Source organism: Prinia subflava, chromosome 4 (assembly GCF_021018805.1).
Source record: "Prinia subflava isolate CZ2003 ecotype Zambia chromosome 4, Cam_Psub_1.2, whole genome shotgun sequence".
NCBI classification, from domain to species: Eukaryota; Metazoa; Chordata; class Aves; order Passeriformes; family Cisticolidae; genus Prinia; species Prinia subflava.
This window is the reverse complement of record NC_086250.1, coordinates 45,027,101-45,040,934: the sequence shown is the minus strand read 5'-3', so window position 1 is coordinate 45,040,934 and position 13,834 is coordinate 45,027,101. Positions and strand designations below refer to the sequence as shown.

Sequence of the window (13,834 nt, the reverse complement as noted above, 5' to 3'; positions counted from 1 at the left end):
TTACAAAATCCTCTTACTTCCTGGTTTCCTAATAAACTCATCTTGTCCCATCTGAAAAATCAGGAAGAAATTGGCTGTGAAACACTGTTCTTACACAAGGATGTTATGTCCTGGCTGCCCAAGATGGTATTGATTTATTCTTGGTTCATGGAGTCAAGTTTCTCTTCCAAATACTAATCAGTTACCTTTTGAATGACAGCAGGATTCAATGAGAGAGGTAATATAATGGAATCAAAGAATCATTTAGATTGGAAAAGACCTCTATGATCATGATGACACTATCAAACACAAGAGGCAACTATTACATACCTGGAATTGTCCATTCATCAGAACAGTTCATGACTGATCAGCAATATCTCATCTACCATGTTTTCCTTCCCGGAAAAAAACAGCTCCCAAGAAAAACAAAGCTTATGGTATTTCTTCATCATTTTTCACCTTTTTAATGTAAAATCTCTACATGGTATCAAATACATTTCAAAATTTCAACTTGGAAAATGAATTTCATCCTTTTCTTCACTTCTTAGAAAAAAAACTCCCACCACCAAACCAAATCTGGCTTCAGACAGTTAAAGAGGTTTTAGTCAAAGGCAGCTGTAATCCTTAAGCAGTACCATTTATCTACGCTTCTCTTCCCTGCATGGAGACATTGACTTTTTGTTCAATACAGCAGATTTATTCCTCAAGATAGAGAAGTTAGAAATATCTGTAACAGAAACCTGACTGATTTCATCTTACCCTTGGTCATAGAATCCTTCTCTCAAAATAGAAAAATCTTTATATTTAAAGTATTCTTCCCTTTCAGGTGATTCAGGAGGACAGAATAAATGCTTCCAAGTTAATGCAAGTTTCTACATCTTCTACTCAACTTCTTGCTGCTTTTAGGCCCTCAGTGCACAGGGCCTAGGCAATGAGTTCAGCATGTTTCTGAACATTGGCTTCTTTCTCTCCCAACAGCAAAGCATGACAGGACTCATTCTTTGGAAACTTGGAATTAGGTCTCCAAAAGTGTAGTCATTCAGCACCCAGAATTTTACTGTCAAAGGGTTTATTGGAATTAGCAAATTCGCTGTAGTCAAAAGATCTCACATGTGGTAAATAATCTATTTTTACATGTCATCTATGGTCAAACTCATGAAGCTGACTGCTAAAGAATAGAATCAGTACAAAAAAGAAATGCTTTTGCCTTTACAGTTTTCCACATATGGCTTTTTTTACAGTGTCTCCTTGGGAAACTCTTGGAGATCATTCCAAAAGCTGCACTGTAAACAGAGAGTATGCTGATGCATTATGGATTAAAAGTAGAACACTTGTCATACTTCTAACGTAGAAGAAACTCTAAAATCAAAGTCAGGCATTCCCAACTAAGTATCTTTGTGAAAAGCATAAAAGAACAAGGTCAACCAGCTTGTAGGAAAAAATGCCTAGAACTTCTCACTGGGCTTCAGAGAAAGTCAGTCAGCTCCTCCAGCTAACCACTCAAGTTTTCCTGAATCCCACCTTCTTCTTCATTTACTGCTTATGAAGGACAATTGCTTAAAAAGCAACCTTCTGTAAATAGAAGAGATGATTGTATCCCTCCCTCATTCACGCCTTGCAGACTTGTCTATCTCCTTTCCACCTGCTCCTGTGTTTCTGAGCTGACTCAGCTAATATTTTTTTCAAATGGAATTCCAGCATCATTCCTATACTAGTATTCCTCCTCCACCAGCTTTTGCTACTCCCTCATCTAGAAATGATTTCAGAAATGTCTTGATTCCAGACCCTGATAAGAACCCTGATTTGCTGATGCTTGTTTCATACACATCTTTTTAAAGTCTAAACAGAATACAGTTAAGGGCATTAAAATCTTGCTGAGAATGAAGTTGAATCATTCAAATTCTACTCTTTTCTTTCATTACTACACTGAGTCATCTTGCAATACAAATGTACAGGCTTTAAATATCTTATAATTTATTTGAAGATCATTTTCCACTCACATCTATCCTAAATATTAATGTCTCAAGAAGCCAATAGAAATCTGATATCTACAGTAATACTCTAATCTCCATTTTTCCAATCATTACTAGAATCTCAAGAAAAGCTTATCTTTCCATACTTTCTACTTCATCATCATATTCTAGCTAATCTCTACTCAAATCTCCTCCATCACATGTCCTCATTTCTCTAAGGTCCACAATTCTCAAATATCTCTTAACACAGCAACTAGAGCAATTAATTTAAAAACAAAAGGTTGTTCTTAATCTTGAAAGCAAGCAGAAATATACAGGGAGACAAACAGAAAGAGGCATGGTTTTACAGTAACCAGCTTTTTAAACAAATTGAAGGATGTGAAGAAGTGGTTTTAAGCAGATTTTCTAAAGAATGAATACTCCTGTAACACACATTAGAACACCTTCACATAGATATGAATGCTTTGAGCAATTCTCACAGCATTTATTTCAGTAACTTTTACAGGGCACATCTATAGTTGAGTATTGTAGTAATATTAGAGTATGAGAAGGAAGCTTCCTGTGCATTTTCAAAAAGACATTAATTATGCAAAGACCTAACTCTCACTGTGTAGTAGAGCTTAGAGCTTTTCATTCAGCAGATCACAGAACAGGTTGGAACCAGCAGCTTTGGAATGTGACTTTCCATGATGGATTGATGATATGGACTAAGATGGCAGAATGGCTAAATGGCTCCAGAATGAAAGAAAGATATTCCAAATTCAGTTCCTGCAACAAGTAACATTACCTTGAAGTAAACCTAAGAAGTCAATAAACTTTCCTCCCATCCATTTGTCAGGTTTTTTCGAGGGTTACCTCCCTTATCCTACCCCCATATACTGATAACAAGTTACAATATCAAGTTCCCAATTCCTCAGGCATGTTTTCACTTTTTCAGAAGTCTTTCTGCAAAACAGCTAACACTGACACTTGTGACTTCTGTATCTAAGCCCTTCCAGCGTTTCTTTTCCCTCCCCATTTAACTGGTTTTAAGGATGAAAAAATGTAAGCAACTTCACCTAAATATTCACCTAAAAAATGAAACATATACACAGCTACCTGACTCTTCCTTGCTTTGAGCTAACCTCTGCCTCTGAAGAGCTTAACTTGAAAGTGACTGCGCTTCTTTTCAAGACTAGGAATTCACGAAACTATTGGAAGGCTGAGGCCTACATTTGTATAGACATTGAAATGGTATTAACAGCATTAAATAAAATAAACAGGACCAAATTAAATTTCACATCATAATCTTACCAATGCTTAAAATGCAAAAGAATTTCCTAGGAGTCAAGAAATTGTTACCAGAATTCTTTATAATACAAAAAGAAAATAACTACAACCAAGATCCACATACATGTATTAAGGCACTGCGGTAGCTGTCCTAATGTAATAATGCTGGCAATCAACAACCAGTTTGACACACACAGAGTGGCAGAGTCTTATTAAACCTCCAAGTAAGAAGGCAAAAGTTTAACTGTTACATTTTAGGTCATTCCTTCCCATTTATGCTTAAATCTGTACCATTAAGGTATATGCAATCTGGCTGCACAGAAACCAAGCAAAAAATTTCCCATCTTTTTTACTGATCTTACTTTGTACTTCAAGACAATGAAATTTTCAAGGATTAGTTTGACAGTAAACACTTAAAAGCATGCAATATTTTTAAACTTAATAGTAGAGGGACTATTTTTATCAAATGTAAAACACTAATTCCCAAATAATTAGAGAATGGTTAAGCATTCATACACAAAATGCACAACAGCTTTTAAAACATCCTTCGATATATTTGCAGATCAGTAACTCCAATGTCTTCAGACTTTATTTTCTTCTTTCAGGCAAATTTTCAACTAACTTAACATTTTCTTCTAGATTTGATACATAAGCAAAATTTGCTTTTTAAAATTAATTTCACTTTTTATTGATGATCATACCTACTACACAATCTTTTTCTGCTGCACCCTGTACAAGAGCTTTTAGGTTCTGCCAAACAATATTCCATAACAAAGGAAGTTGCTTTTTCAACTTCACTATAAATCCAGCATAAACCTTTATTCCATTACTATTGCTGGTTTTTGAGATCAAGTTCCAGTAAGCAACAACTTACTTCCTAATGAAAAAAAAAGAACAAGATTCACATCAGTGACTATTAAGCACATCAGTGATATTATTTAAAGCAAACAGGAAATCATTAGGGACACTGTGTACACTAAGTAGTATTGCAAATGCTGTGGCCAGTTAGATCCTGAAAACTGTGCTCTACACAGAAGCAAGCAGCTCACATAATGATGCCACTCCTGATTTTTAATAGTTTAAGTCCTATGAAAAGTAAAAAATATTTCCTACTGCCAGTTCTTGTAATGCAAGTACAAGTTGCTAGCAAGTAAATTAAATTAATTTAATTTAACTACCAGGAGAAGCAGTGTTTGAGTTCTAACAAAGATCAGCTCACTCTCCCTCAGTCATCAGTACTCTATTAAGCTATTCATAGAATAAAAACTATCAGAATAAACTACGTTTAGCTTGCTGTGTCACATGAATATGCCCTCATCGCCACAGAGTCATCTTGTGAAAACCTAGTCTTTATTGCTACATTGAAGTAGTTCATGATTAAATGCATCTTCAACACTTTGCTATCCAAAATGATTTTTTCTCATTGCCATTACTTCTGTCATATCCTAGAGTGTTAACAGGCCATTTCACTGCCTCTGCAAACAGCGCAACCGAATAATTCTGACACTGCAAACAATGGAACTAGCACTAGTCTGTATGAGAAACATGATATAGATCCATCTCCATGTAACAGAGTACCAATGCAATTTCTACACATCCTATGTATGTTTGAATTCTAACTTTCAGACAGCTCTGATTTGTGCTTTCATATTCCTAGCTGTTTTACAGCATGAATCATTTACATGGAATTCATTCATTCAGTGCATTTCTAGCAATTCTGTCTTTCAATAAAAACTGATTCAATTAGAATAGACTCACACGACCCATGTGGTTTTATCAGTCACTGTAAAAATGTGCAGAAAACTACCCCTTGAGGCAGTGTCCCTATTTAATCATTCCCTTAAAGGGAATGTCCTATTTTCCAGATGACATTTAACAGATGAGGCCAGCAATTCTCCTGAAGACAACTGGTACAGTGCATAACAGCCTGCTCTAAGAAATATCTATCAGGACCTTTAGAAAGACAAAGTTCATCTTCATGGGTAATTTTCAAAGCAGCCATCAAACGTTACTTCAACAATCAGTTAAAAGGCTCCAACCTCCTGCATATTGTTGTTAGAATTCTTCCCCATATGCCACAGGCTGTGGCGCACCAATGCTCAGTGTGACAGCTATATTGAAACTACCCTGCTTGAGAAACACACTGGTATCAATTAATTTATGTCTCCTAGATGACAATGAGCTACATATGAGCAGGGGTCAGGAAGCTCAATTTCCTCTAACAATATCCTCTGAGGAGGCAGTATTTGGGAGTCTATAGAAAAAAGGAGTGGTTACAGTCTCCTAGACCCCTAAATCCTAGGGATTCATAGGGAAGTGACTTCTTCGAAATGCCAATCCCAGAAATGATTGGATCCTGCATGCTGCTCCTCTATCCCTTTCCTACAGAAACTGTGAAACCCTCTTGCACCTAAGCAAAAAAAACATTCAAAATATGAGGATCACACTGAAGCAGCACAGTCATTGTTGCACTGAACACAGCCAACACTTGGTACAGCTAATTTTGTGATCAAACTGGAAGGAGCTTGCTTCTGACCTATCTTATTTCTGCTGCACTGCAGGTGTCATCTTCCCTAAAGATGGCAGCAATCTAGAAACTTCTTTCATTCAGAACCAGCCCCACAAAATGTCCACTTCAAGTAGGGGAAAAAGGCTACACACTTTCCCTAAAAAGTCTCCATAATGTTCTTCATTAACCTACAAAGATGCCACAGAATGAGTCTTCACATTCTCTTTTATCCTCCTTATTCAATTACAGAATTTCTAGTGCATGACCCTAATAAGAGATTTCAGTGATAGCCAAAACAAATAACTTTCCTTTCACAGCATGTGCCAAACCAACTTTCTTTAGCTTTTAGAGTTAAGAACTCTATTTCCATAGTGAATTTTCAAGCCCCTATTCACTCACACTTTTTTTTCCTACTAGGCACTGTCATATGAGCTGTATGGTATAGAGAAAGTATAGTCAAGCATTTAGGAAAGGTTTAAGGATAGGTTCCAAATCTTCAGTAAGTTAGAATGAGAAAACTTTCAATTCCTTGTTTCTTCCCCACCCCTCAACTCCTAAGAAAACAAGAAAAAACTTGTAGCAGACGTCAAGGTCATATCTTCTACTCTCCAATCTGACTTTTGATGGAAAGTTTGCAGCCAAAAGCCTCCCAACAACATTCTGCAGCTGAATTCTCCAAGTTCAAGCCTGCTCTACATCAGCGTACCACATACCAGTGGAATGCACTTCAGAGAACAGCCAATCCTCAGGATCTCTCTGTCCTACTTAAACCAGGATAAGCTACTTTGTGAAAGTATAAAAATTGAACACTTAGTATTTTGTTCTAACTAGCCTACTTCAAAAGTATCTTCTAGCTGACTGTATGAGCCAAGAAGACATCATTTGATACTCTGAGGAAATGTTCTGCAAAAGCATACTGTCCTAACCTGACTTTCAAGATGAAAAGTACAGATATTTCTATCAAGTTTTAAACAGGAACAGGCATAGTTGGCTGTCACATCCATCAAGGAAAATTGGATAAAAAGTTAGGGGCAGAAAATGCAAACTCTCATCATTTTACAAGTGATACAAGAGCTTTCTTTTTACCAGCTAATCTTCTCTGTTAACATACTTCATCTTACTTTAGGTGTTTACTCAAATCCTTTAGTCTAGGACAGACAATTTTCCCTAGAAAAGATGCAGAGAATTATAATACCACTGGTGGCACTGAAAAATGACATTTCCAACAAAAAAAACCAAAACAACCCCCCTCCAAAAAACCCAAAGAAAAAAAACCAACCCAAGAAACACCCCAGCAAGCAAAGCTACATATATCAAAACACACATCACTCATGCCCCAAAGGAAAGTACTTAATCGTGGAAAGAAAGCAAATACCAGATGGCATAAAGTCTTCTTTGCTTCAGTACCCACACAGAAGTTTAATTCCATATAACCAAATTAAACAAGGGTGTATGAGTTCAAGTTAGAATAAGGAATAGACCACTGAATGTTATTTATGGCCGTCAACAGCCTCTAATGAAATTCCCCTCAGAAAAAATATTTAGAGAACTACAGGAAAGGTGAAAGAAGTCATCAAGTACTGCAGAAATAAAAAAAAAGCAGGGAGGGGGGAATCATAAGATGGGCAAATAAAAACCTCAATTGAACTCACATTTCAGAAAGATACTACAATGAAATTATGTAAGAATTAGGAGCATTAAAGGATAAAACCAATTAGCTTGACAGTTCCTTCTTTAATGGACTAGTAGCCCTGCTGACTAGGAGAAAAGAAATACATATTGCCAGTCTTGACTTGCAACACACTCAAAAATATATTCTCCCACTTAAGCTAAACTATGATGAGGACAAAGTTGTACAGAACAAAGTTTAAAATTTGGGTTAGCTTGTTTAATAGTTCCCAACAACCAGCTGTAGATATATTTACATGTATCTATGGGGTAGCATTTATAGTGAGGTTTTACAGGCATAATATTTAATATTTTAATTACACTTTGGACAAAGGTATAAGAAATAGAATAAGAATTAAACTGAGAGGTGGTGAGAACTATCTGACAAGACAATCCTGCATGAAGGTGACTAAGAATGAAAATTACGAATTCCAAAAAAAAGCACCAAGCACAGCAGGCCCCATGACTGCATGAAACAAGGCCCTACCTAAGTAACAAGATACAAAAGGATACCAAACTGTAGTGGATCAAATCGATTACAATTTTTATGAGCTTCTTAGAGTACCTAATTAAAATACCTGTCAGGTTCAAAACTACAAAGATTGAACATGAGATTTAACCTAAAAAAAAAAAAAGTCAACAACACTCTCCCTACTCCTTTCTAAAATACAGACTTGATTTTCTTTTGGTTGGCTGCCCATTGTACTCTCTATTGCCCATACAAGCTACACTCGTGAGAGGCATGTAACCAATCAAAATTCATTCTTTGTTTTACAACAACACTGAAACTGAATGGCTATCTACAGAGCAAACGAGAACTATTTATTCTTGCTCCTCTTCATAATTTAATATTAACACTAAACCATAAAACTTGTAATACATAACCCATATTTTACCAAGCTCTATATGACTTTTCCACTCACTTCATTACTGCAAATATTTTCTTCTCTAAACTACCACAAGTAACGAACAGCTCTTGAGTCTGTTGAGCTTGATTCAGTCATGTATTTGTAAAATCAGCATGACAGACAGTTCCTCCTCTTTCTCTCCTTCCCAACCTTCCTCCTGACACGCAGGCGCATGTGCACACTCAGAGGCTGCATTCTGGAAGGCAGAAGAGTCCTTAACAAGCTGTTGTGAAACAGATATGTTAAACCAGATATACAAGAGAAAGACCATCTCTCTGTCCTCAGCAGTAGTGCATTTGAACAGAAATACAAATACCAGATTTGATTAAATCTAACTGATTTGTGCTTATAAACATCCAGATGGTACATGACTAAACACATTGCCCATGTTTTCTGAAGAAAAATGACCTTGATATCCAAGCTAAAAAATTAAACATTTTATTTATGAATCTCAAAGCACAAAACAAACTCATGGCAGTTCCAAGCAGAAACCTGTATCTCACACTTAGGAGATCATCCGATATGATTATAAAATACATTAGACAGCCAAACTCTCAGGCACAGTCAAGGAACACAGACCAAACACCAAGGAAATATACAAAGATTCTATCCCCGTTCCTTCCATCTCACACTCTAAGGTGTCTGGGGAGATTTAAATTTGGCTTTTCATACTTTAGCCTGTGGGAAACAGAATGATTCAGTGATGAAGATCAATAGATCATAGAACACAGAAGCCATGCCCTCATTTGACTGGTTATATATTATCTCTACTTCAGCAGTAAAGCACATTAGGAGGTATAGATCCCAATTCCACAAAAATTCATCCTGACTAAACATGACTTTCTCATTCTGGCCATAAATTTCAGGGCCTACTTTATAAATGATAGTGCATGTAGGAGCTCAGTCAACATGTGTATCAAATGGGAATCGTTTATAAAACCACACTAAATCCAAGTTAAGAAAAAAAAAAAAAGAAAAACCCACAAAACTTCACAGAAGCCATTTGTACCATTCTCATCTCCTTATTTTCCCTTTCCCTCAGTTAAAAAAATGAGCTTGAACAGCGTGCACTAAGACTCAGATTCATTGCCAAGATTAAGATTTTATTTAATTCAAAGCAAGTAATGAAAGTAGTTCTAAAAAATAAAATAAAACCATAACAACCATAAAATACATGTCCGTATAACAAATCTTCCCCTATTACTAGCTAAGAGGGCAAGATCTATTTCACTATTATTAGTGAAAATATCCTTTGGAATTCGGCCCTTTTTTCTAATTTAAAAATCACACAAATGTTATCAAGTCTGAAAAGGGGAAATTGATCTCATGTCCCTGCCTCCTTTTTTTTCATTTGTTTACACAGTAGAATATCATTCAAAGCACTTCAAAGTTTAAAAAGCCAATATTTGCAGTTCCTCCTGTAGCTCTCACTACACTGCCCTGGATGCTCATCGTTCACACTGAAAGGAGAAGTGGTTTGTAACAGCATGGGAAAAAGAATAGGATCCTGCAACTAGAGATCAGACCACGTGCATATAAACCACATGAAAGAAAGCAAAGTGACAGGTAATTTTAAATCTGGATGCTATTGCTAACTGAATAACAAGAGCATTAATAACACTTCTGAGGAAGCTGAAGCAGAGAGGTGACAACAAGGCAGTAATGCAGCCTCCTAGAAGGCAGCAGAGACATGCACTTCTTTAGAGAATGCCAATCCTCTCGTGCACATCTTCCCAGCAACACAAACTCTCAATCTTCAGCTTTACAACACATCTGAATTGCAGTGACTAATGGTGTTAGCTGGCAAGGAAAGTGAAATCCAAGGACAGACAAACTGGGAGCAAACACTCGCTGCAATAAGGTCTGTCCATGGACCCAGCCCAGTTCTTGAAGGTCATGAAGAACAGAAGAAAAGAAAGAAATGGTAACTTGTCAATGGAGGCAACTTTCTTTTGACAAAGCAGTAATTGTGAGAGTCAACCCAAATTCAGCAACCCTATTATAACCTCTCCATGTTTTCAGCATACCATGTTTTCATAATTCCCTTCCATGTTTTCAGCATATCATCATTGCCTCTGTTACTTTTACACAGTTCCAGTCTGGGCTTTTTGTGTGTTCTAGCAAAGACTTTTCCATACAACATGAATGACAGAGGAATGAAGATTTTCAAGTCATTTAGTCTCAGCAAAACTTAAACAATTTCATGGGGCAAGGAAATTAGGCCACTTATTTAGCCTAAAGACTTTTCCTCTTGCCAAACTACAACTGCTTTTGCAAGCAACAAACCTTCTCAAAAAGGTCATACAATTCTTTATAATGGAAACTATTAGGCAACCTACATATACAGGTGGCTACCACTTCCCTCTGTAACACACTACATTAGGGTTCTATTCCATACTCCTTACTTGTGCTTTTAATGAACTTCAGCAGGAGATTTGTTCAAGAAAGGAGTAATTATTAAAGTCCTATGTTCCTTACATTTAAATAACACCTTTCATCTAGAAAGATTTCAAAATGTCTTAAAGGTCACGTGCAGAAAATTACTATACTCACTGCAATCTCCTATCAAGAGGAACATGGTAATTTCTCAGTACCTAAGCAACAATTTAAGTTAGAAAGTAAATACTAAAGCCATGTGTACATGCCAACTTTAAATCCTCAGTGACATTACCAAACTAATGTCTGGCAATAGTTGTAGAGTAAAAGGTAGAGGGATCTCCATCAGGAAAATAGGATCTTAGTTTTACATCTGACTTGTGGCACATCTAACTGGCATCATGTTGGGAAACTGCTTTAGTACTAAAGCAAAAGAGTGCCACTTCAGGAATCAGTTACACCACTCCTGCAGCATCCAGGATTTCCCTTGAGACATGCCCCCCAAGGGCAGCCCAGTTGAACCATTCAATGCCATAGACAAAAAGTTAATTTAACTCCATGATCTATTCTGCTTTGAAAACTCAGTCTACAAATAACATATAATAAAAGAATGTAGAACTTATCTGCACTAATCTTAACAATTTTATCATTTACTAAAGAACATAATGCACTTCTAGCCTCTGGGACAAAAGATAACTCTTTCAGAGAGAAGAAATTATTCAACAGTGAAAACACCCACAAACCCTACTCATATCTGAAAATATTTCTGTAAAGGTAAATGTGCATAATCAGTATATTAAAAAAAAAAGCTTTAATCAACTTTGCACCTAATTTCCAATGGCTTTCAAACCTACTTAGTTTCAATACAATTGCCTGCTTTTCCACCTGCAGATATGGTCACATTTAGTGAAGTTTAACATGCAGAATCAGGTTTTACACATTTCAACACAAAGAAAGAGATTACTCTGAATTCTGAAAAAACGTAGCGTTTACAATGTCTTATAAACAAAGCTCTAATCAGTAAAAAAAAACAGAGTTAAAGCCTCTAAGAACCACTGCACAGCAACAACCGTGCTAATGCATCAATGTAATCTAACATCAAGCTTCAAAATGGAAGACTAAAATAAATAAATAATGCATTCTCAGTGCCATCAAAACATGGTAGTATTGTTATCCTGCCCCGTGTTGCTGAAAACCACGCTGTCCTACAGGCAGCACCAACTAATGCTTTAACAAGGTAAGAATTTGGTCACTTGGACTCCAGGTCCTTGGGGAGGGGACAAAAAAAAAAAAAAAAAACCAAAAAAAACCCCCAACAACAAAACAACCAAAAAACCCCACCCAGCTGGCCTTTTGTGTTTCTTTGGCACCCTAATGATTCTCTTCATGGACACAAAGGTCTACTTACTAGCTCAAATCATATATCAGTACTGGAGACAAAAGCTGCCTGGCCTAAACCCTCAACTTTTATCTACCCCATGCCATGTGTAAAAGCTGGATTTTGCAATCATATGAAGATGCAGATGCAACCCATCTAAAACTTACAGGGGAAAAAAGGGTCCCATAAACCTACTCAGGGATACATTGTTACAGAGTTTAAGTAGAGAAACAAAAATCAACCTATCAACTCCGCATACCAGGTCACTGTCAGGGAGTAAGTAAGTGGAAAGGAAAGAAAGAAAAAAGACATTTTGTTACAAAATTATTTAACAGATTAAATACTCAAGTAGGGAAATTAGAAGACAAGGAAAATATTTGTTTCTCAGGAGCTCCATTTTTTGTTTGTTTGTTTAAGTTTCAATGCTTTTATCCAGCTGAGTTTCTAATACAATAAAACATAATTTTAAACTGAGTTTTCTCATCAAACTGACTGGATGTTAAAGAGGCTTTTTTCATGATGTTTTTTAAGACTTTGCATTAATTCAGCAGTCTTATTTTGCTGAACATTACCAATCTGCACACATCTCTCTGTGATATAAACATTATGCCATTGTTATAACTGGAAACCATAATATATGTGACAGATGCAATTCTTGCTTGTCACATTTACCTTACTGATTTCCTGTGTTAAAAAAAAACCCAAAACATTCAACTAATATTCACAACTGAAGTTATGAGAAGTCCTTCCAATATTCATTCTGTTTTTCAGAAGTCAGGAAAGCCTTCTCCAGAAATAAAGAATAATCATTTTTGTCAAGTAATTAGACCTAAACTTGCACCACAATTTCAAATATGTAACATTTATTGCAGGTCATACTCAGCACTGTTTTGACCAATATCTACAATGTAATTTCGGCTTTTGATAGGATTGCAACTTGATTGCCATTTAAACTTCTCTGGCTGGTGGGATTAACCCACAGGTATGGTAATGGTAAGAAAGGATTCTTGAGCAGAGTTCTCTTCTGTTAGCAGGGATGGCTACAAGTGCACTCAAATTCGTTCGTAAAAAGCCTCCATTCCCCAAGCACACATGTTCAGGCCACCGGCAGGCACAGGAACCAGTTAATCCACCGCAAGCTTTGTGACTGGTGTACAGAGAAAAGATCCTCCTGGGAAGCCACGGTTACACACGCAGGCAATTCCATAAAGCGCAATTCAGCTAACAATTCCTCCCTAAACACGGAAAGGTTATAATCCACCTCGTACAGCACTCGGAAACCTGCACGGTGATACTCTGTGATGAAAAGCGAATTAAAATAATACTGATACTACTGATACTGATAATGATACTGATAAACAAACAAAGGGTTATGTATGAGGCAAAGTTAAATTCGTAGAAAAAGTAATTTAAAATTAAAAAAAAAAAATTAAAAGGGCAAGTGTCTTAGCAGGCACACCCAAGGGGACAGTTCTTCGTGAGAGGGGCACCATCTCTCCAGGGTTAGGCTGTGCAGGCACTTATGCCCTTCCCGGTATTTATCATTTCTGTTTCTACACAAGCCGGCGCACCGCCGGGTCAGGTTCGCCCAGGAGCCCCGGGCCGGGGGAGGCTGTTCGCTCCCGCCCCCACCGCTGATAAACGAGCCCGATTCCTGTCACGGCCGCCCTCCCTCCCTCCCTCCCAGTCCGGGGATGCACCGCGGCTCCCCGGCCCCAATTCCTGTCACGGCCGCACAGCCGCTCCCCCGCCGCCCCCGCTCCCCCTCCGCCGG

At 37.2% G+C, this 13,834-nt stretch overlaps 1 protein-coding gene across 1 annotated transcript in view; it reads right to left on the bottom strand.

The window, feature by feature from the left end:
- The window catches only part of YAF2 (YY1 associated factor 2), a 31,428-nt gene that overhangs the window by 17,186 nt on the left and 408 nt on the right, over positions 1-13,834 (bottom strand). The gene's annotated exons all lie outside the window — the stretch shown is intronic.